The 22,213-nt window shown below is 38.0% G+C and overlaps 1 non-coding gene across 1 annotated transcript; it reads right to left on the minus strand.

Annotated features, from left to right (window-relative positions):
* Nucleotides 1–21,768: 21,768 nt before the first annotated feature.
* On the minus strand, nucleotides 21,769–21,875 carry LOC141683422 (small nucleolar RNA R71). Its single transcript, XR_012560281.1, has one exon. It is a non-coding gene; the product is annotated as a small nucleolar RNA R71 (small nucleolar RNA).
* Between the last annotated feature and the right edge of the window lie 338 nt (nucleotides 21,876–22,213).

The raw sequence follows: 22,213 nt of genomic DNA on the forward strand, positions 1-22,213 counted from the left end.
CGGTTTGAACAGATTTTCAACTCCAATCTGTTCAAAACCCAACCAGAAGTCTAATCGGAGTATCAGTTAATGCTGAAAATTACAGAATCAATCTCTCCGGCCAATTTCCGAACGATTCCGGCCGAAAACCGGCGAAAAGCCGGGATCACTACTTCCTTAACAGAAATTCACGATTTAACTATCAAAACAAAGCTTATTTTACATACAATCAAACCCATATAATCATATTAACAATGATACAGCAATAAGAACAGAAAAATAACTCAAAAATTCAACATTTTTTATGAATTCGAATATGCCACTCCGGGAATCATTTGATACACTAGAATATATGAATCGATTGCAAATCATACCAGGAAGCTATTCCCATCATCCAAATATATCAATAACCCTTGAATCAAAATCCCCCAAATTCGATCAAGAACCCTAAAAATTGAATTTGAAAATTACCAACTGTTGAAACGATTTGATGAGATAAAATGATAGAGTATGGTCTGTGATTCATTTTGCTTATTCATACTTATGATTTGGTGTTCAATAACACCTTCAAAACTGACTTTGATTTTCAGAATTCTTCAAGAACACCAAGAACACATATTCAAGAAATTTTCAGAAAATTAAACCTTAATTACTATATGATATTGAACTCTATTTTTGAAGTATAATATACCAAATTGACCAGAAAAATATTATCTACAAGATGGAAGCATCAAATCACATCAACAACATCAAGAACAAATTTTCATAATTTAATTATTAAATAATTCGAATATAAATAAATAAATAAGAAAACTACCATGATTTCTAGGCAAAAACTGATGATTGATTCAGGAAGAAGATTTCGAGAGCTTCGTTTTGATATGCTGCACGCCCGAATCGGAGTTCGATAACGCCTTCGTTCATACGTTTGATTCCCAGGAACGTATCGGTTTTCTAGGGTTTTCTCTGTATTTACGGTATTTTTACGGGTTGCAAAATGATTAAACGAAATAAAGGAAATAAGAAATAGGCTATTTATATTTATGGAATATTGGATCGTTCTGGATCGTTTTGGATCGTTAAATTAGTTGCTTAGCCGCTAAGTAACTATAAAAATGATATAATTTAATACCAGAATTGGATAATTATCAAAACCGAGCTTTTTATAAAACACCATATACGAAAATAATGTAAAAATATCTCGTATCTCGAGAATACGGGTTTTGTTGATTTATCGAAATGGTTATCGTATCGAAAATTTTACGCCGGGCCGCGCACGGGTCAAACCGTAATCCGGATCGAAAAAGTCAAAACACGGAAAATGTCCGGAATTACCAGGTTAGGTTAGGAAGGAGTTTTCGGAAGAGTTTCGGGGTGTAAAAACGCAAAAACGGTTAAAGTTGAACGATTCTCGGCTTTATGAAATAATTTTGGTAATTACTCAGAAAATAATTAGTAATTCATAAATCAATATAAAATCATCTAACAGTCCAAAAATTACCAGAAAAATATCACAATTATCTATATTTTAATCTACACATTTAAAAATTAAAATATTTAAATAATATCATATAAAAACATCCAAAGCATCAATTCCAATTACCAGATAATTCACAAAAATTCACATAAAATCACATAAATAATTACAAATAATTATAATAATAATATTTGAAAATATGGGATATCACAATCATGTTATAATGTAAATGCATGAACTATATGAACAAACTAACATAAAAACTACCAAAAAAAACTACATGGCAAAATATGTAACTATATGAACTAAACTATCATGAATATGCAAATATATGCGACTCACATAAACCATATTCCTTCTACTACTACACCCAAACTTAAAATATTAACTGTCCTCAGTGAAGGTAATAGTAAGGAATTCAGGCATACCTAATCAGAATGAGGCTCCTCTCCCTCAACGGGTGGGGTGTCAGGTGTGTCAGGAGGTGAATACACGGAATCCTCGCCAAAAACTGGCCACTGGATATCAACACCGGTGGCTCTGAAAGCTGTCCCCAATACCTGGGTGAGATCTCGTGCAAACCTGGTATGGATGTCATGCATCGCATCCATCCTCCTAGTATGACACCTGTACTGCGCCATGCTAATGCCAGCTCCCATATGCGCTCATTCCTCATCTTCATGTGCCTGCTGCGATAGCCCCGCCTCATCTCCAAGCTGAGATCTCCAAGCAATCCTGCTCGCCTGAGTGGCCCCAGCAGCTGGCTTCCCACCAGGTAGGTGGTCAAAAGTATAAGGAAGCCCCTTCAGATCGGGATTGCCTCCATCCCATTCTTGTATCATAGCCAAAGTAGTGATGTCAATAGGAGCACTCGGGATCTGCAACTACACATGTACGGGCCAATGAACACCAACTGCCACGCACAGCTTCGTCACAACTGACGCATATCAATAGACCCTGTGGTACTCCTTCTCAAGAACTTCAGAATACCCTGATAAATCACCATCCTCAGATCCACATAATCGCCCTGAAGAATGCCCCACAACAGTCGTGCATGCTTCACAGTAATCTCATGCACATGAGAAGATGGCATGATATTAGCACAAATAAATGCATTCCATGCTCGGGAAAACCTGTTCATGCTGGAAGGAAGCCGGGAATGTAGAATACTCAGTAGTGCCCCTCTTGATCTTCCAGTGAGTATCGGGCTGGCACAGTGTAGCAACAGTAAGATCCAGATCAAAGTCCTCTGGAGTCTTATCGTTCCAAGTGTCCTGCCCTGAGTTCCTCGCGGGCTGCTCAATCACCATCCTAATAGCCTCCGCACTGTACTCCACAGTCCTCCCTCGCACCACCGTGAAGCCATTCTTCTCGGCCTTCGTGTTCGCATAGAACTCGCGAACAACACTCATGGGCACAGGTGCGGGAGCCTTGCAAAAGGAACCCAACCCATCTCCAGAATCATCTCCAATAGCTGACCATCCTTCCCCAATGGCAGATGACCTCGCTCCTTGATGATTGGCTTCGAAAGAAGCCTAGTATACTCCGCTTCAGCCTCGGGAGTAGAGAACCTCGGCCTTACACCACCCACACTTGAAGAATCGGGGGTGCTACTGCTTACTTATGTTCTTTGTCTCTTGGGTGCCATTGGAAACGAGTAGAGAGAATAAGAGTTTGTGTTTGAGAGAGAATTTGTGTTTGAGAATTTGTTAAGTGGTGAAGAAGTTTGTGTATAAGGTGTATGTATTTATAGGTGGTGAAAAGAGAATTATATATGGAATAGAAGTGGGATTTGATTATGGGAATAATGGGAGTAATGGGTTTAATTTGGAGAGAGAAATTTGGGGTGTGGGGGAGTAAAATTCAGTTAGGAAATGATTTTATAGCAAAAATCCTGATTTTCTCCTCCAAAACTGCCTTTAATTTTTTTTAGAATCGGGACCTTTGCGTAGCCACGCACTAGGACAGCGCGGGTGCGCGCTACTTCTGCCAAATCGGTGGGGCCACGTGCTGGATCAGCGTGAGCGTGCCATGTTTCTGTAATTTCAATATGGCCGCGCGCTAGATCAGCGCGGGCGGGCCGTGTTTATGTAATTTCAGCGCGGCCGCGCCAGGCTTCTGTAGTTGGCCCGGAATTTTTTTCTTTTTCTGATTTTTTTATGATTTTCTCTTCTCTTCTTGCTTCATCTACTTACTAATGCACAACAAACTTGGGTTGCCTCCCAAGAAGCACTTGTTTTACGTCGTTAGCTTGACGTAGAACTCGAGATCAAACGGACAATAAAATGGCACTAACCACCTCGTGGTTTTCCATGTCACCATAGTAATGCTTCAACCTTTGATCATTTACCTTGAATTCTTGGCCCGGATCATTCTCAAAAATCTCCACCGCTCCATGTGGAAACAAAGTTTTGACAATAAACGGTCCTGAACATCTTGACTTCAACTTTTCAGGAAAAAGATGGAGATGAGAGTTGAACAAAAGAACTTGTTGCCCTGGCACAAATGATTTGAGCACTAGACCCCGATCGTGACACCTCTTGACTTTCCCCTTATACATTTTGTTGTTCTCATAAGCTTAAAGTCGAAACTCGTCGAGCTCATTCAACTGAAGCATCCCCTTCTTTTCAGCTGCATCCAAATCCAGATTCAATTTCTGCAAAGCCCAATACGCTTTATGCTCTAGCTCCACCGGCAAATAACACCCCTTACCATAAACCAACTGATACGGTGACATCCCTAGCGGAGTCTTGTATGCTGTTCGATACGCCCAAACAGCTTCATCAAGCTCGAAAGACCAATCCTTCCTTGATGGACACACAACTTTCTATAAAATGCACTTGATCTCCCTGTTAGATACCTCGGCTTGACCATTAGTCTGAGGATGATAATCCATAGCAATGCGATGATTCACATTATACCTTTGCATCATAGCAGTGAACTTGCGGCTATAGAAATGCAACCCCTGTTAGATATATTTGATAATGTCATGGCTAATATGTTTTATGTTTAGCTTTCAGATCTTGCGTGAACAGGATAGATCAGTACTTAACTGTTGATCAGTACTTATACTGGAAGTCAGGACTTAAGGATATCAGTACTTGTATTATCAGGAGATAATCATCAGAAGATAGATATCAGAACTTAAGTACTGAAGGACAATCAGATAAGGACAGTAGCTGATTAAAGGAAAGAAGATCGAGATAAACATAAGAAGAGATATGCATGAAGAAGGAATTCCGTGAAGAATGGAATACTTGGAAGAAAAGATATCTGATTGATATATTTTAGGAAGCAGAATTATATTCCATATCAATTAGCGATTATCTTGTAACTGTGTAGTATATAAACACAGACATAGGGTTTACACTAAAAAGTGTTATCATTATTAGAAAAGATTATTCATTGTAACCCTAGCAGCTCTCGCGATATTTGTTCATCACTGAGAGGTAACAGTTCCATACTGTAACAGAGTTTATTGTTTCAATAAAGTTTGTTTTCTGTTACTTAAGTTCTTAAAGTTCGATTTGAGTGTACTATACACTGTATTCACCCCCTCTACAGTGTGTGTGTGACCTAACAATTGGTATCAGAACCAATCTGTTAACATACATACAGTTAAAGGTCCAAACACAATCATGTCGGACACAGAAACTCCAACTAAGCCTACCAAAACTGAGGAACCACCGAAGACACAAATTCAGAGTCGGTATGAGACCATTAGAGTCCCCATACTGAGACCATCTGAATATCCCATATGGAAGGTAAGGATGACCATGTTCCTGGAAGCAACAGATCCAGAATACCTTGATAGAATCAAGGAAGGTCCTCACAAACCAACCAAACTCGCTGTTGCAGTTGCAGGTGAAGCAGCAAAGACCGTACCAAAGGAAAAGAGTGATTATACTGCTGAGGACATAGCATCAATTGCTAAAGATGCTAAGGTACGACACTCATAGTGCCATTGATAATGTAATGTCAAACAGGGTAATCAACTGCAAGACTGCTAAGGAGATATGGGATGCTCTGGAAACAAGGTGTCAGGGAACTGACACAATTAAGAAGAACAGGAAGACAATACTCACTCAAGAGTATGAACACTTTGACTCAAAGACTAATGAGTCATTGAATGATTTATATGATAGATTTGTCAAACTCTTGAATGATTTGTCTTTGATTAATAAAGAGTGTGATCTAGAAGATTCAAACCTTAAGTTCCTGTTAGCTCTTCCTGAATGCTGGGATTTGAAGGCAACGACAATAAGAGACAACTACAATCTTGATGAAACAACTCTTGACGAAATCTATGGAATGCTCAAGACTCATGAGCTGGAGATAGAACAAAGAAGCAAGAGGAAAGGAGGAAAGTCAAGGACAGTTGCTCTTAAGGCTGAAGAAGAATTCCCCAAAGCAGCTTCCTCAAAGAAAGACAAGGGTAAAGCTCTTTTCATAAAGTCTGATACTGAGTCATCAAGTTCTGAGAGTGATGATGACTCAGATTCTGAAAGCTTGCCTGAGACTGATGCTGATGAGGAGATGATGAAGCTGTGTGCTCTTATGGTGAAAGGAATCACAAAGATTGCATACAGGAAGTTCAGGAAGGGAAAGAAGTTTTCCAGGAAAAGCATAAGTTCTGATAAGAAGAATTTCAGAAGATCTGAAGGCAGAGGAGGAAAGTCTGACAGAGGAGATTACACCAATATTAAATGCTATAATTGTGGTGAGAAAGGCCACATATCTCTTGACTGCAAAAAGGTAAAGGGTGACAAAGGCAAGACTATTGTCACAAAGCAGAAAAGCTGGACAGACACCTCAGACTCTGAAAGTGAGGAGAACTATGCATTGATGGCAAATGCTGATAAAGAAAGTGCTGAGAGCAGTTCTGAAGCTGCTGAAACAAAGGTACCTCAGACTACTTATGCTTTTCATACTGATGATATTAATGAGTTGAGAAGATATCTTAAAACCATGTTTGTTAGCTATAGAGATCAAACTTTAACATGTGAAAGATTAACTTCTGAAAATCTTGCATTTAAGAAAAGGAATGATTTCTTAGAAAAAGAGCTAGTCATGTTCCATCAAACTCAGAAGGATAGAGATGATGCTCTTTATGTTAGGGATGAAGTGCTAAAATTAAATGAATCTCTAAAAACTGAGTTAGAAAAGGAAAGAGAGATTATCAGGACTTGGACTAACTCTGGCAAAACAACACAAAATTTGCTAAGTAGTGCAAACTGGAAAGAGGGCTTAGGTTATGGAGAAGATAAGAATGATAAAGGAACTGAAGAAATTAAGCCTGTTGTTAAGCAAAAGCCAAAGTTTAAACCTGTTAAGTTTGTAACTGTAAAGTCTGAAAATGAGAAATCAGAAGTTAAAGAGGAATTAACTTCTGACAAACTAAAACAGGAAAAGACAGGTGAAGTAAACATAGGCTTAATGACAAAGAAGCAGCTTAAGTATAAGCTGAAAGATGTCAAGAATGCAAACAAGGTAAAATCACCTAGGAAAAATAGGAATGGAAAGGAAGGTGTGAATAAAAGCAATGATTATAAACCTGTTCCTGATGCTCCTAGAAAAACATGTCATAACTGTGGAAGTTCTAACCATCTGGCTTCTTTTTGCAGGAAGAATAAGAATATTAACTCCTTACCTTCAAAATCAGGAGTTAAGAGTCAGTCTGTTAGATACAAACCACAAAATCCTTGTTTTCATTGTGGTAGTTTATGGCATTCCATTTATACTTGTAAGGAATATCATAGTTTGTACTATGATTATTATCAAATAAAACCTTCTTTGAAGAAAGTTTCCATTGTTCCTTCTAGTGTAAATTCTGATTCAAAGTCTGATAGTGTAAGTTCTGATAAGAAAAATGTTAACATAAACTCTGATGCTAAATCCGCTGCAAATGTTAACAAACTTAAAAAGAGCAAAGGATCCAAGCAAGTCTGGGTCCTTAAAACTAATAATTAGTGGTCTTTGTGATTGCAGGGCAACAGGAAAAATATTCTAGTTCTGGACAGTGGATGTTCAGGACATATGACTGGAAATAAGGCCCTGCTATCAGACTTTGTGGAGAAAGCTGGCCCAAGTGTTTCTTATGGAGATGACAACATTGGAAAAACATTGGGATATGGCAATATCAATCTTGGAAATGTCATAATTAAACAAGTAGCTCTGGTCTCAGGACTTAAACACAACCTACTGAGTATAAGTCAAATCTGTGATAGAGGTTATCATGTTGATTTCTTTGAAGAACACTGTGAAATTGTGAGTAAATCTAAAGGCAAAATTGTTCTGAAAGGATATAGACGTGGTAACATTTATGAAGCTAAGCTTTCAACAAGTACTGATGGTTCTGCAATCTGTCTGTTAAGTAGAGCATCAATTGAAGAAAGCTGGAATTGGCATAAGAAACTCTCTCATTTAAATTTCAACAATATAAATGAACTGGTCAAGAAAGATCTTGTGAGAGGATTGCCAAACACAGTATTTGCTCCTGATGGTCTTTGTGATTCATGTCAGAAAGCCAAACAAAGAAAATCTTCATTCAAGAGCAAGACTGAATCATCAATTCTTGAGCCTTATCACCTTATACATATTGATCTATTTGGCCCAGTAAATGTCATGTCTATTGCAAAGAAGAAGTATGCGTTGGTCATAGTGGATGAGTTCACCAGATACACATGGGTGTATTTCTTGCACACAAAAAGTGAAACTGCATCTATCTTGATTGAACATGTCAAACAGCTGGATAAAATGGTCAAAGATTCTGTGAAAATTTTAAGGAGTGATAATGGCACTGAGTTCAAGAATTTGATAATGGAAGAGTTCTGCAAAAGCCATGGAATAAAGCAGGAATTTTCTGCTCCTGGAACTCCACAGCAAAATGGAGTTGTTGAAAGGAAGAATAGAACTCTCATTGAAGCTGCACGTACAATGCTTGTAGAAGCAAAGCTTCCAACCTATTTCTGGGCTGAAGCTGTGCAGACTGCTTGTTTTACTCAAAATGCAACACTCATTAACAAGCATGGAAAAACACCATATGAGATGGTGAAGAAAAAGAAGCCAAATCTGAAATATTTTCATGTATTTGGATGCAAGTGTTTTGTTCTCAAGACTCATCCTGAACAACTATCAAAGTTTGATCTAAAAGCTGATGAAAGAATCTTTGTTGGATATCCACTTTCCACAAAAGCCTTCAGAGTCTATAATTTGAGAACAAAAGTGGTCATGGAATCTATCAATGTCTCTTTTGATGACAAGAAGATCACTGGTCTTAAAAATTTCATTGACCATGATCAGCTGAGATTTGAAAATGAAGACTCATATTCTGATACTGAAAATCCTGACAGTCTAAGTCCTGATACTGCAAACTCTGATGGATTAAACTCTGATGTTATTGAAACTATGGTGACTACGTTAAAGGAAGATGCACCAATGCAGGGGGAGCATACTCAAGATCCTACCACATCTCAAGAAACATCAGAACATGCATCTAGCTCTTCAAGTTCTGATTCGTCAAGTTCTGATAAGCCAAGTTCTGATTCTGTCCCTCTGTTAGAGGTGTTCCAGAAATGTCTGCGATCGAGTAAATAGCTCTACGAATGAATGGATCGGATCGACTTGGATTCAGTTTTGATTTTAAAATTTTCTTATAATTTAATTTCCTCAGGATCCTTTCAAATAGAAATAGAGAACGAAGTAACTAGAAAGGTTGTCATAATCATCTTTTTTCTAGAGGGATCATCTCCGTTCCAGAACCGTACATGAGATTTTCATCTCATACGGCTCCTCTTTTATGTGCATAATGAAAATAAAACAGGGAATAAAAAAAAGATAAAAATATTATCATTATGAACTGAGCAGGGCTAGTGTTTTTACAAGAAATCTCTAGCCAACCTTACTGCAAGAGATATTTTCTTAAGATCAAATGTATTGATACTAGATAGAAATGATAACTCCAACAATTTATTTGTTCTAAACGCCTTATAATTTCCAGGGAGTCGGTGGCTCTACTAGGGTTCCCTCGTCTGGGATCAAAATCACGATCAATTCCTTTTTCAAACCCCGCTGCAGCTGCACGAGCCCTTCCCGCGTGCCACAAATGATCTACGAACAAGAAGAATCCTAGAACAAAATGAGAAGTAGCTAACCAACTTTTAGGAGAGACATAATTGACTGCATTGATCTCGGTAGCTACACCACCCACGGAATTTAAAGAACCTAAAGGGGCATGAGTCATATATTCTGCAGAGCGCCGTTCTTGCCAAGGTTGTATGTCTTTTTTTAGCCCTTCCTCGTCTCTGGGTGCCTAGGTATCCACCGTAAGCCTTTCCTCGTTTGAACTGGGTTGTACCAAGTCTGAAACCGAGTGGATTTATTTTTTGTCCCATACCCCCCCATTAGTATCCATATCATGATATGCCGTAGGTGTATACTTATTTTTTGATTTAAGTTTTTTAGAACATCTGAAAGAGTCTAGAAAGTCTACCTCTAGATATTCATCTAAGGATATATCTTTCACTACAATAGTTATATGGCAAGTAGGTCTTTTTATCATAAAACTACGCCCTGAAGAATCCAACTCAGAGAGCATAGTTTCAGGGGGAGCATCAGAAAATGAAAATGAAGATAGCATGGATCATGGGGGAGCATCCAGTTCTAGAGAAAACCTTCCATCTGCAAGGAAGTGGACAAAATCACATACACCTGATTTGATAATTGGAAATCCTGATGCAGGTGTCAGAACTAGAACAGGTACTTCAAATGAGTGTCTATACAATTCTTTTCTCTCTCAGACTGAGCCAAAGAAAGTGGAAGAAGCTCTTCAAGATGCTGATTGGGTGCAAGCAATGCAGGAAGAGTTGAATGAATTTGAAAGAAACAAAGTCTGGACCCTAGTGCCAAGACCAAAGAATAGATCTGTTGTTGGTACAAAGTGGGTATTCAGAAACAAAACTGACAGTGATGGCATAATTACAAGGAATAAGGCAAGGCTGGTTGCAAAAGGATATTCTCAACAGGAGGGAATTGATTATGATGAAACATTTGCACCAGTTGCTAGGTTAGAAGCCATAAGGATATTTTTGGCTTATGCTGCTCACAAAAAGTTTACTGTCTTTCAAATGGATGTGAAAAGTGCTTTTCTCAATGGAGAATTGGAGGAAGAGGTATATGTTGAACAACCTCCAGGTTTTGTAGATACCAAACATCCAGATTATGTCTACAGTCTTGATAAAGCACTTTATGGACTTAAGCAAGCTCCTAGAGCATGGTATGAGACTTTAGCTCAGTTTCTTCTGGAAAGTGGATTCAACAGAGGAACAATAGACAAAACACTGTTCTACCTCAACCATGGAAATGACTTACTTCTGGTCCAGATTTATGTTGATGATATCATTTTTGGATCTACAAATGACAAACTTTGCAAGAAGTTTGCCAAACTAATGCAGTCAAGATATCAGATGAGTATGATGGGGGAACTTAGCTATTTTCTGGGCCTTCAAGTCAAACAGAATGAGGAAGGCACTTTTATTTGTCAAACCAAGTACACCAGAAACTTGCTAAAGAAATTTGGAATGCAAGATTGTTCAAGTGCATCCACTCCAATGGCCACTGCAACAAAACTGGATAAGGATACCGGTAAATCAGTAGATATTGCTGACTACAGAGGTATGATCGGCTCTCTACTCTACCTAACTGCTAGTAGACCTGATATCATGTATGCTACCTGTCTTTGTGCAAGATTTCAAGTAGATCCAAGAGAACCTCACTTAACAGCTGTAAAAAGAATCTTTAAGTATCTTAAAGGAACAGCTGCTCTGGGATTATGGTATCCTAGAGAATCAGATTTTAAACTAATAGGTTACTCAGATGCAGATTTTGCAGGTTGCAAAATTGACAGGAAAAGCACAAGTGGAAGCTGCCAATTTCTTGGAGGCAGATTGGTTTCTTGGTACAACAAGAAACAAAAGTCAATTTCCACATCAACTGCAGAAGCAGAGTATATTGCTGCAGGAAGCTGTTGTGCACAAATTCTTTGGATGAAAAATTAGTTACTGGATTATGGGTTAACATATTTAAAAATCCCTATTTACTATGATAATCAAAGTGCTATTGCTATGACAGGTAATCCAGTTCAACACTCAATGACAAAGCACATCAGCATCAGGTACCACTTCATCAGGGAACATATGGATGAAGGTACAGTGGAATTGCATTTTGTTCCCACAGATCAACAATTGGCAGATACCTTCACAAAACTATTATGTGAAGCTACTTTTACAAGATTGGTAAATGAACTTGGAATGGTTTCAGGTTCTTTCTCTAAATATGCTTAGACTTGTTCTGTGTTATCAGACTTTATGCTCAGTATTTACAGAATTAATCTCATTGTATATTCTGTGCTTAATTGATAAATGTCTTTAAGTACTGACTGTTGTCTGATATATGTTTCTAAACTCTGATAAGTGATATGTTTGTTCTAGTACCTAATCAATCCTATGAGGATAACTGTGCTAGATAACTGACCTAGTAGTCTTCAATAAACAAATGATTCCATGGAAGAAGTAATTATTTCAGTGGAAATCTTATGACACTAGCAAATTCTGATAATTGAGCTTAGTTAAGTTTACTTTGTATATCTTATTACTAAGTCTCAAATTAGAATAATGCTACTCATCTGTTAAGTTCTGATACTAGTAAAACTGCTGAATGTACTAAGTGCTGATAAACCTCACTTATCAAAAGAAAAAAGCAAAAAGATCAAAGAATAAAATCAGGTACTCCTTTGAGATCTAGAGTAAAAATGTGGAAGGGACGACCCAAGTGCATTGCTGGTATTAAGTAAATATGCATTAGAAAAGCAAAATATTTTCTTGGTGACTTTTCACACTCTATGATTACTGGAGAAATACTCTGATAATAGCATAAATTCTGATAAACAGTCGTGACTCTCTTACACTGAGAAGGCACTGTAAAATAGAATTTCAAAAGATGCATAAAATGAGCACAAAACAATGAGGTGGACTCAAGCATGAACTCATTCATCAGTAGGTTTCAGGACAATGACAGATCTTTAACAAAATTTTAGTTATGCCTTATTTCTCAGATGTACTGAAGTGAATCAGACTTTACTCTTTGTCTGTTTTTAGCTTAATGCACACACTAATCACTCCATCTGAATGATGAAAATTTCTGTGGTGGTCTATGTTATTTTAGATAAACAGTCAGTGTGTCATTATTGCACAAATTCTGAGGACAAGTTCTAAGTTACACGTTCTGATGATTAAGTTCTGATGTCCATAACTCAGAACTTGTATGAGGATTTACTAAGATGGGCATTCCTTTTTCGAGTTAAGGAATTATGTTTTGATGACTGTTAAGTTCTGGTATAGGTCTAAGTTCTGATTTCTCAGTCTAATCCTTTACTTGGCTTATCTGTGAATAAAATTTGATAACAGTCTCAGTTCGAACTAGAATATGTTGAAGTGGAAGATTAATAGTCACTATGATTAGGATTAATGGTATTTGTACTTGAACAGTCCACTATTTCTTGTGTCTTGTGTGGTCTAGACCATGACTCCTCTTTCCAATGACTGTTATTCTTTTTCAAAGTCTAGGGAGACGAGGTAGAATTAATTCTACCTGTCAGCATTAAATATCTTTGCGTCTCTTGGCATTCTCTTGCCTATATAAGCAACCACTTCACATCAGTCTTTTCATCACATTCTTCTCACACACGTATCCTCCTTCTTCTGTCAAAAACACAATGGTTCGATACAACATGTTTTTGAACACCCAAACCTTCACTATGGAGCTAAGTTGTGCCGAATGGCAGCAGGAGTGGCATGTAACAGCCATTCCTGAGGAGATCTGGGACTCTGTCCCACAGGAGGTGCTGGCTCACCTTCTATTCTTCGAGATGGATTACCATCGCCATCTGGAGCGATTGGAGGAGGAAAGGCGGGAAGCTATCCGTCAGCAAGAGCGAATCATACGACTCGCCATCTTGTTCATCGAAGATAGGAAGAGGAAGATGACTTAATCTTGTCTTCTTCCTGTTCTTCTTCATCCTCAGCTTTGTCAGACTTCTTAGCTAGGACTAAAGCTGTTGATGTTAGGATTAGGAGCTTAGGGAAAATCTTGTATAAGTATTGATGTAATTTCCATTTCATAAATGTATTGTCTTAATATATTAATGAAAGTTGTTTTTACTTCAAGATTTTGTCTCTGAGTCATTTCATCTTATGTTGATAAATCCTGATTGATGTTCTGATGACCATATATATTTTGTTGTATATTAAGTTCTGATTCATTTTCAGCACTTACTCATCTAATTTATCTTGGTCATTTTCATGTGATGTATTTTCAGAATATCAATGATGCAGTGAAAAATAATTCAATCAGTACTAATGGTTTAAATTTTGAATTAAAACTGTTTCTCTTGATTAATGGAACGGTTTTTCCTTGAAACGAGGCAACTGGGTAAGTAATGATTCCTATTTTCTCGAGCCCAGTAACTGACCGTTATTACTGCATGTCTGACAGGTGTCCAACGGTAATATTTTTTTCAGAGTATAAGTACAACAGAGAGAAGATTTCTTTAATCTTTTATTTTCTTTATACTTTATCTCTCTTCTTACTTTTACTCTCCTTCACTTTACTTTTTCCGTTGTTTTCATACAGACATTATATCAAAAACCTAACAGGCATCCTTAATTCTCAAGTTTTTTTCACATGGCACCAAAGGATTTAATCTTTGATGGAGCTAAGTTTGTTCCAAACAACTATGCTGCAATTCTTGATCATGCTGAAGCTCCATCTGAATTGCATTTTGTGCAAGATCTTCTTGCACACAGTGAGATTGGGTATGCATTAACTCAGCCTGAAGTCTTTTCAAGTCAACAAGTTCTGACATTTTGGCGGACTGGGCACTTTGATGATGGTGGTAAACATGGCACTCCCAGTATTGTTTTTGAAGTGGGTGATTCATCTTATGCAGTCACTCCTGGTACAATACGCAAAGCTCTACATCTCCCAGACAACTGTACTTTTTCAACTCCAGAGGAATCAGCACTTCAGGAGTTAATGGCTGATTTGGGATATGAAAAGAGTTTGGCAAAGCTTGGGCAGTTAAAAAGGGCTAATATCAGAAGAGAATGGAGTTTCTTCTTTGACTGCATCACCAAAGCTTTTGGGAACAAATGTTCGAATTTTGATGCTATCCCAATTCTGAGTCAGCACATAGGGTATGCTATTATCCATCAAACTCATTTTGATTTTGCAACTGGAATAATTGGTTCTATTGGGGATAGGATGACAGAGGATAGAAATGTTGTCTATTTTGCTAGATTCTGTCAACTTATATATACTTTTTGTACTGATGAACCTCAATTAGTCAGTTCCTCAACCCCACCTTTTAGAGTTGCAAAACAATACTTTAATGATCTGGTAAATGCTGATACAAAGAAAATAGTGGTTAGACCATTACAGATTCCTCCGTCTATAAAACAGATTCTAGTCAATGCTGATCCTGATACTTATAGATCTGTTTACTCTGATGTCCAACCAACACAAACAACCAAAAACCATCATCTTCAGCACCTACCACTCATACTACTCAACCTACCCTCAGGACTTATCTCAAATCCTATCTCTCTTCTTCCCAGACTGTTCCACCCTCATCCTCCAAGCCAAAGAGGACAAAAACTATTCCTCAAACACCTCAAAAGAGGAGGAGGACAGTACTGAGAGATGAATCTGATACTGAGGAACAAGTTCCTTCTTCAGAACCTGTTGTAGATGAAGCTGAGAAGGCAACTTCTCAGAAGGATTCTGCAATTGGGGGTTCTAGGCTTCTCAAGAGGCTTAGATGAATGACAATTCCTGAAACTCCCAAGGAATCCAAATCAACAAGGAAGTACAAGAAATAGAGGGCACAAAGGCCAGTTTCAGATGATGAAGAGGAAGCAGCTAAGGAAGGGGATCAGGAATCTCTGATCTCACAAGACAAGGAATTTGCTCCAGTCACTTCTTCTCCATCAACACCATCTCAGGAAGCTGTATCTGACACGGCTCCCTCACCATCTGTGTCTCCTGTTGATCCAGGCACAAGTGCTGAAATTGATATTCAGAACCTGGTTGTGCCTGAAATACTTTTCTTAGAAGCTCCAACAGCAAATAATCCTTCCACAACACATGTTACTGATGCTGTTCACACTCCAGAGTTATCAACAACACCTTCTCTGCATCAAGATGCTGATGATCAGATTTTAGGTGAGCATCAGGATATGGCTGTTGATCAGAACTTAGTATCAGATCAGCAATTAGAGGATGCTGAAGCCATCTATTGCTACTCATACTGTTGTCTTATCAGAAGATACTAATTCTTTAAGTTCTGATGCTGCAAATATTGGAGATACTGGTGAAGCTGCTCCAACTGTAGATGCTGATGAAGCAGGTCCTTCAGGACATACTCCTCAACAGACTCTTCCTAAGTCTGAACTGGTTAAGAAGTTTGTTACCGGGGATGCACCAGTGCCTTGGAGTGAAACTCCTGCAGGTCAGGAGTGGACTAAGGAATGGAACTCAGTTTCATGTGTTCCAAATGCTTTACATCTTGCTGAGCACTTGACTAAAGCTGATGAAATGTTAAATTCTGATGATTTTAAAACCCAGCTTAGAGTCACTGCATTGAGTACTAAACATCTACAAGGTCTTCATTCAACTACTCATGCAGAGCTACACAAGATTCAGGAGAACTTTATCAAACAGGAACAAGTTTGGAAAATTGATAAGAAAAAGTTCTTTCAACCTACCATTGACAGGATTGCTTATATTGAGAAAACTCAAGAGAAACAACAAGCTCAGATTGATCAAATTCTGACAAATCAAGCTTCTCAGCAATCGCAACTTACTGAAATCCAGACCTCAGTGGAATTACTTATCTCTCTTCTACTACCTGCTGATGCCAAAAAGGGGGAGAAGGTAATTAAGTCCAAATGCAAAACCAACAAGATACTGCAAGAAAAGGATGATGGAAAAGATGACCAAGGAAACTCTGGAATGGGTAGTGGTCATAGTCAAGGTAGAAGGTTTACATCAAGACAAGCTAGTCACAGAACAAGTTCTGATACTGGGAAAAGAATAAGTTCTGCTGCTGGTAAAAGGATAAGTTCTGATGAACTTCTAGATCTTGATGAGGAAATGTCAAGACAGTTATTTCTTCAAGAAAATCCAGGAATGGACTTGGAAAGTTTAAAGGAAGAAGAAGCCAGACTTAAATCAGAGAAAGTCACATCTAAATCTGAAGCTTCTGGTAAAAAGTCACTTCCAACACTTAAAGGCATTGTGATCAAAGAAAGGACACATACTGAAGCAACATTGGCTAGATCACAACCACAGATAGATCCAAGATCCAAGGGTAAAGAAAAGGTTGGTGAACCTATCAAGGCTTATGTACCTCCTGAGGAAGAAGAAATTGCTGATGAAAAAGATGATCTTGCTCTGACTTCAAGAAAAGTTCTTAAAACAACCTCTGACATGGCTCAAGTTGTTCAGAGTCAAGAAATTGTAAGTTCTGATATTCAGAAGAAGCAAGTAACCTCTAACAGAGCTCAAGTTAACTTGATATCAGAAAATAGATCAAAGACATCCCTACCAGGATTTACTAAAGCAAAACAGACTCAATCTTTGAAGACTACTGCAAGTGGTTTTGAAGCAAGAGTAGTTACTGGAAAGGAAGCTAGAGATAAAACTGGATTGGGAAGTGCTGATGAAAGAAGAGTACACAACACTACCGATGATCCAACTTCCTTGAGTGAACCAGGTATTGGAGCAACTCCTGAGAGATTGAATCAACTGGAATCTGTACAGATGGTTTACCATACCTACTTGAAAGAATACATCATGTTGTATTTCATGACAGATGGTAGAGTTTATCATATATGACAAAATGCCATTCCTTTGAAGTATTTTGAAGAATTGGAGCATGTACTTTTCTTACTTCAAGTGGATGACAGAATAACAGAGACTGCTGCAAACTTCTTGAAAGGACAAATTCAGAAACAGAAAAAGCTTTATTCTGTTAAGTCTAACAGCAGATATGTTCCAAAGTACAGAGATCACAATGGTGATATTGTTGATATGAAGCCTAATACTGCACAGATCAGAACGTATCTTGGTATTAAGGGACTTGAATTCAATCTTGAGTCTGACAAAGCTTATGTCATAAGACTAGATCAGGAGTTGAGAAAAGTAAAGATTAATGATCTCAGAGCTGCAATCTTTCAAACTGGTGAAGATACTGTAGAGCTTAAGGATGTTAAAAGGAGAATGATTGATGAACTAAGATATGCTGAGAAATGTTTGTTGAAGAACTATCTCAGAACAACTCCTAACATCAGAGAGATCAGAAAATGAAGAAGCCAAGTCGAAGATCTACAACTGCTTAAATTCTGATATTTATACAGATTGAAGTTGTTATCAGAAGTTGAAATTGGTAAAAACTTTAAGGACTGTAAGTTGTAGTTATCTAGTCTATTTCTAATGCATTTGTACTTAATGTTTTTGACATCATTAAATATCTGTTAAACTTGTATATTTTGTTAATTTACAAGTTGGGGGAGATTGTTAGATGTATTTGATAATGTCATGGCTAATATGTTTTATGTTTAGCTTTCAGATCTTGCGTGAACAGGATAGATCAGTACTTAACTGTTGATCAGTACTTATACTGGAAGTCAGGACTTAAGGATATCAGTACTTGTATTATCAGGAGATAATCATCAGAAGATAGATATCAGAACTTAAGTGCTAAAGGACAATCAGATAAGGACAGTAGCTGATTAAAGGAAAGAAGATCGAGATAAACATAAGAAGAGATATGCATGAAGAAGGAATTCCGTGAAGAATGGAATACTTGGAAGAAAAGATATCTGATTGATATATTTTAGGAAGCAGAATTATATTCCATATCAATTAGCGATTATCTTGTAACTGTGTAGTATATAAACACAGACATAGGGTTTACACTAAAAAGTGTTCTCATTATTAGAAAAGATTATTCATTGTAACCCTAGCAGCTCTCGTGATATTTGTTCATCACTGAGAGGTAACAGTTCCATACTGTAACAGAGTTTATTGTTTCAATAAAGTTTGTTTTCTGTTACTTAAGTTCTTAAAGTTCAATTTGAGTGTACTATACATTGTATTCACCCCCTCTACAGTGTGTGTGTGACCTAACAACCCCTCATCACTGATTATGACTCTTGGAGTTCCAAATCTTGTGAATATCTGCTTGTGAAAAAATTAAGCACTACCTTTGCATCGTTCGTTGGCAACAACTTAACTTCAACCCATTTCGACATATAATCAACTGCCAATAAGATATACTGATTGTTACCAGATTAGACAAATGGCCCCATGAAGTCAATTCCCCAAACATCAAAGACTTCGACCTCGAGAAGCACATTAAGAGGCATCTCATCTCTCTTAGACATATTCCCCACTCATTGATATTGATTACATTTCAAAATGAACTGATGAGCATCTTTAAACAAAGTAGGCCAAAAGAAACCTGATTGAAGAATACAAGATGTTGTCTTTTCTCCACCATAATGTCCTGCATAAGCCATTGAGTGGCAATCTCGCAAGATCCCCCCCCCCCGTTTCGCTGTTAGGAATACATCTCCTGATGATTTGGTCAGCTCCTTGGCGAAAAAGAAACGGCTCATCCCACATATACCACTTCACTTCATGTAGAAACTTCTTCCTTTGAGCGGGAGTCAACTCTGGAGGCATAAAGTTACTCACGAGGTAGTTCACTATATCAGCGAACAACGGTTCTTCTGCTTGCACTCCAAATAATTGCTCATCAGGAAAAGACTTGTTAATCATAGACTTATCTTGTGAAGTAGCAATTGGATCCTCTAAATGCGAGAGATGATCGGTGACTTGATTTTCAGTCCCTTTTCTGTCCTTGATCTCTAACTCAAACTCCTGAAGTAAAAGAACCCATCGAATCAACCTTGGCTTCGAGTCCTTCTTCGAGATGAGATATCGAATTGTTGCGTGTTCAGTGAAAACTGTCACCTTCTTCCCAAGTAGATACGATCGAAATTTCTCAAAACCATAGACGATAGCCAAAAGTTCTTTCTCAGTAGTATAATTCAGTTGAGCACCATTAAGAGTCTTACTAGCATAGTAGACTACATGAAATATGTTGTTCTTGCGTTGCTGGTAAGTGGCATTTTATACCACTGAGAGCGCTTCATAACGGCTTGAATTGGTGTCTTGAAATTAAGTATTTTGTGTATTTAACGTGTTTTCTAGTGTTTTTGCATTTCAGGGTATAACTTGCTTAGATAGTTATTTTTCATCAAATAAAGCTTATGGAAGTGCTAGGAATCAGTCCAGGGGAGTTGAGCGAAGAAATAAGCAAAGACAGAAGCAAATCAGAGATTTTTCCAAAAGGGTTGCAGGCGCGCGCCTGGAGGTTGCAGGCGGCCACGCGCTAACAGGCGCCCGCCTGGAGGTTGCAGGCGGCCTCCCGAGGACGAAAAATTAGAATCTGAATTTTATAATTCAAGTGCAATTGGGCTTCTATTGGCGCTGGTTCTTGTGGGTTATTATATAAGCCTTTCGAGAAGACGTTTTCTCCATCATCGAGATCAAGAGCAAGGGCAAGAAGATTAAGAAGACCGTTTTAGCACGCAACAACTAAGAAGAGGAAGCATACGTTATCTTGTGATTCTTTTATTCGTTGTAGCAGTGGATGCTAGTTTTTTTATACTTTGAACCTTAATACTCTTGTGACGTACTTCATTATTTATTTAGGATTTTTATTAGCTTTATATCGTTGTGTTTTTATCATGCTTTCATATGAACCCATGGTGACGATGAGTTCTATTATGGGCTAATCATGATCATGGGATCCTAGCGGATTTACTATGGATTTCTTTAGTTAATTGTTTTGATATCTTGGTATGTGGTGATTATATGATATCTAGTATAGGTTGTGCTTATTCGTCTTATATGCATCACGAACATGTAAGATAGCCTGTTAATCTCTTGTGAAGCGACAGTGAATCTTGAGATTTAGAACTTGCCATGCTAGCATAGGTTCATGCATAGTATGCATGATCAGTGGGTAACCCTAACCATTTTACTTACCCTATGTAATCATAATGAATAACTTGTACTTAAATCATTATGTTGTCAAATTCTGTCGATATATAGGGTCTCAACATAATTGATGCGTATTCAACTTCTATCTTAATTGTGGATGCTTGGTAGAATGGTATTCGTGCAATGAAAGTTGGCATTTATTAGTTTCGTGTTGTTCGATTAATATCATCACCGTTACATGCTAAGGTTAATAACAATAACTATTGAATGAAGTAGTAATGAAGTTAGGATCTCATGTTTGTTTAATATTGTTAATTCAAAGAATTTAATTCTCGTAGTTAATATTAGTAAACCAACCTTGATTGTTATTGTCTTGGTATTGAAGAATTATCATACATTGGTGAGTAAGTTAATTAAATCTAATTAATCAGAGTCTATGTGGGAACGAACTAGAAATCATTCTATATTACGTACGAACGCGACTTGCGTGATTTATTTAGCGCATACTTTGTGCCTAACAAGTTTTTGGCCCCGCTGCCGGGGACTTGGTGTTAATTTTTTTAATTTATGTACTTACCATCAGTGGTCGTTAGGATTCAGTGATTAAGACTTGTTACTTACTGCTTCCGGTTGTGTCTCAGGTACTCTAGTGAGCGTTTATGCAAACACATTCTCGTACTCGCAAGAGAAATCTGGATAAAGCAGAGGAAACAGATAAAGGTCTTGAATTTTCGGAGAAAGTAGTTTCTGAAGATTCGGATAAAGAGAGTGAAAAGAAATAACCTGAAACAATGGGTGATCGTATAGCTCAAGCTGATCCAGTTCTTATGGACTTTTCTCAGCCTAAAATTGATGACATTCAATCAAGCATTATTTATCCGGCTATTGAAGCCAATACTTTTGAAATCATGTCGGGCACTATTCAGATGGTGCAGAATTCTGTTTCTTTCGGAGGGGCTGCGACTGAAGATCCCAACATGCATATCAGGAACTTTGTCGAGATCTATGGTACTTTCAAATATAATGGTGTTACTGATGAGGCTATCAAGCTGTGGCTTTTCCCATTTTCTCTAAGGGACAAAGCTAAGGACTGGTTACATTCTTTACCAGCTGGGTCCATCACTACTTGGCAAGATCTTGCGCAAAAGTTTCTGGTGAAGTTCTATCCAATGGTCAAAACTGCAGCTATGAGGAGTGCTCTTACTCAATTTGTGCAGCAGCCAGGAGAAACCATGTGCGAGGCTTGGGAGCGCTACAAGGATATGTTGAGAAAGTGTCCACATCATGGTATGCCTGAATGGATGGTGATCACTAGTTTCTATAATGGTTTGGGGGTCCAATCTCGACCCATGCTCGATGCAGCTTTTGGAGGCGCCTAGTGGGCCAAAAGTTATACTGAGGCCTATAATCTCATTGAAACTATGGCTGCAAACGAGTATCAAAACCCGACTCAAAGGATGATGTCTGGGAAGGTAGCAGGTATTCTGAAAGTTGATGTAGCTACAGCTATTGCAGCGCAGCTCTTGGCGCTGACTATAAAGGTCAATTTGTTAGCCAACTATGGTGTAAATCAAATAGCTAGTGTCTGTGAGCTATGTGCAGGCTCTCATGCTACGGATCAGTGTACAC

Source organism: Apium graveolens, chromosome 1, assembly GCF_009905375.1.
Source record: "Apium graveolens cultivar Ventura chromosome 1, ASM990537v1, whole genome shotgun sequence".
Classification (NCBI taxonomy): Eukaryota; Viridiplantae; Streptophyta; class Magnoliopsida; order Apiales; family Apiaceae; genus Apium; species Apium graveolens.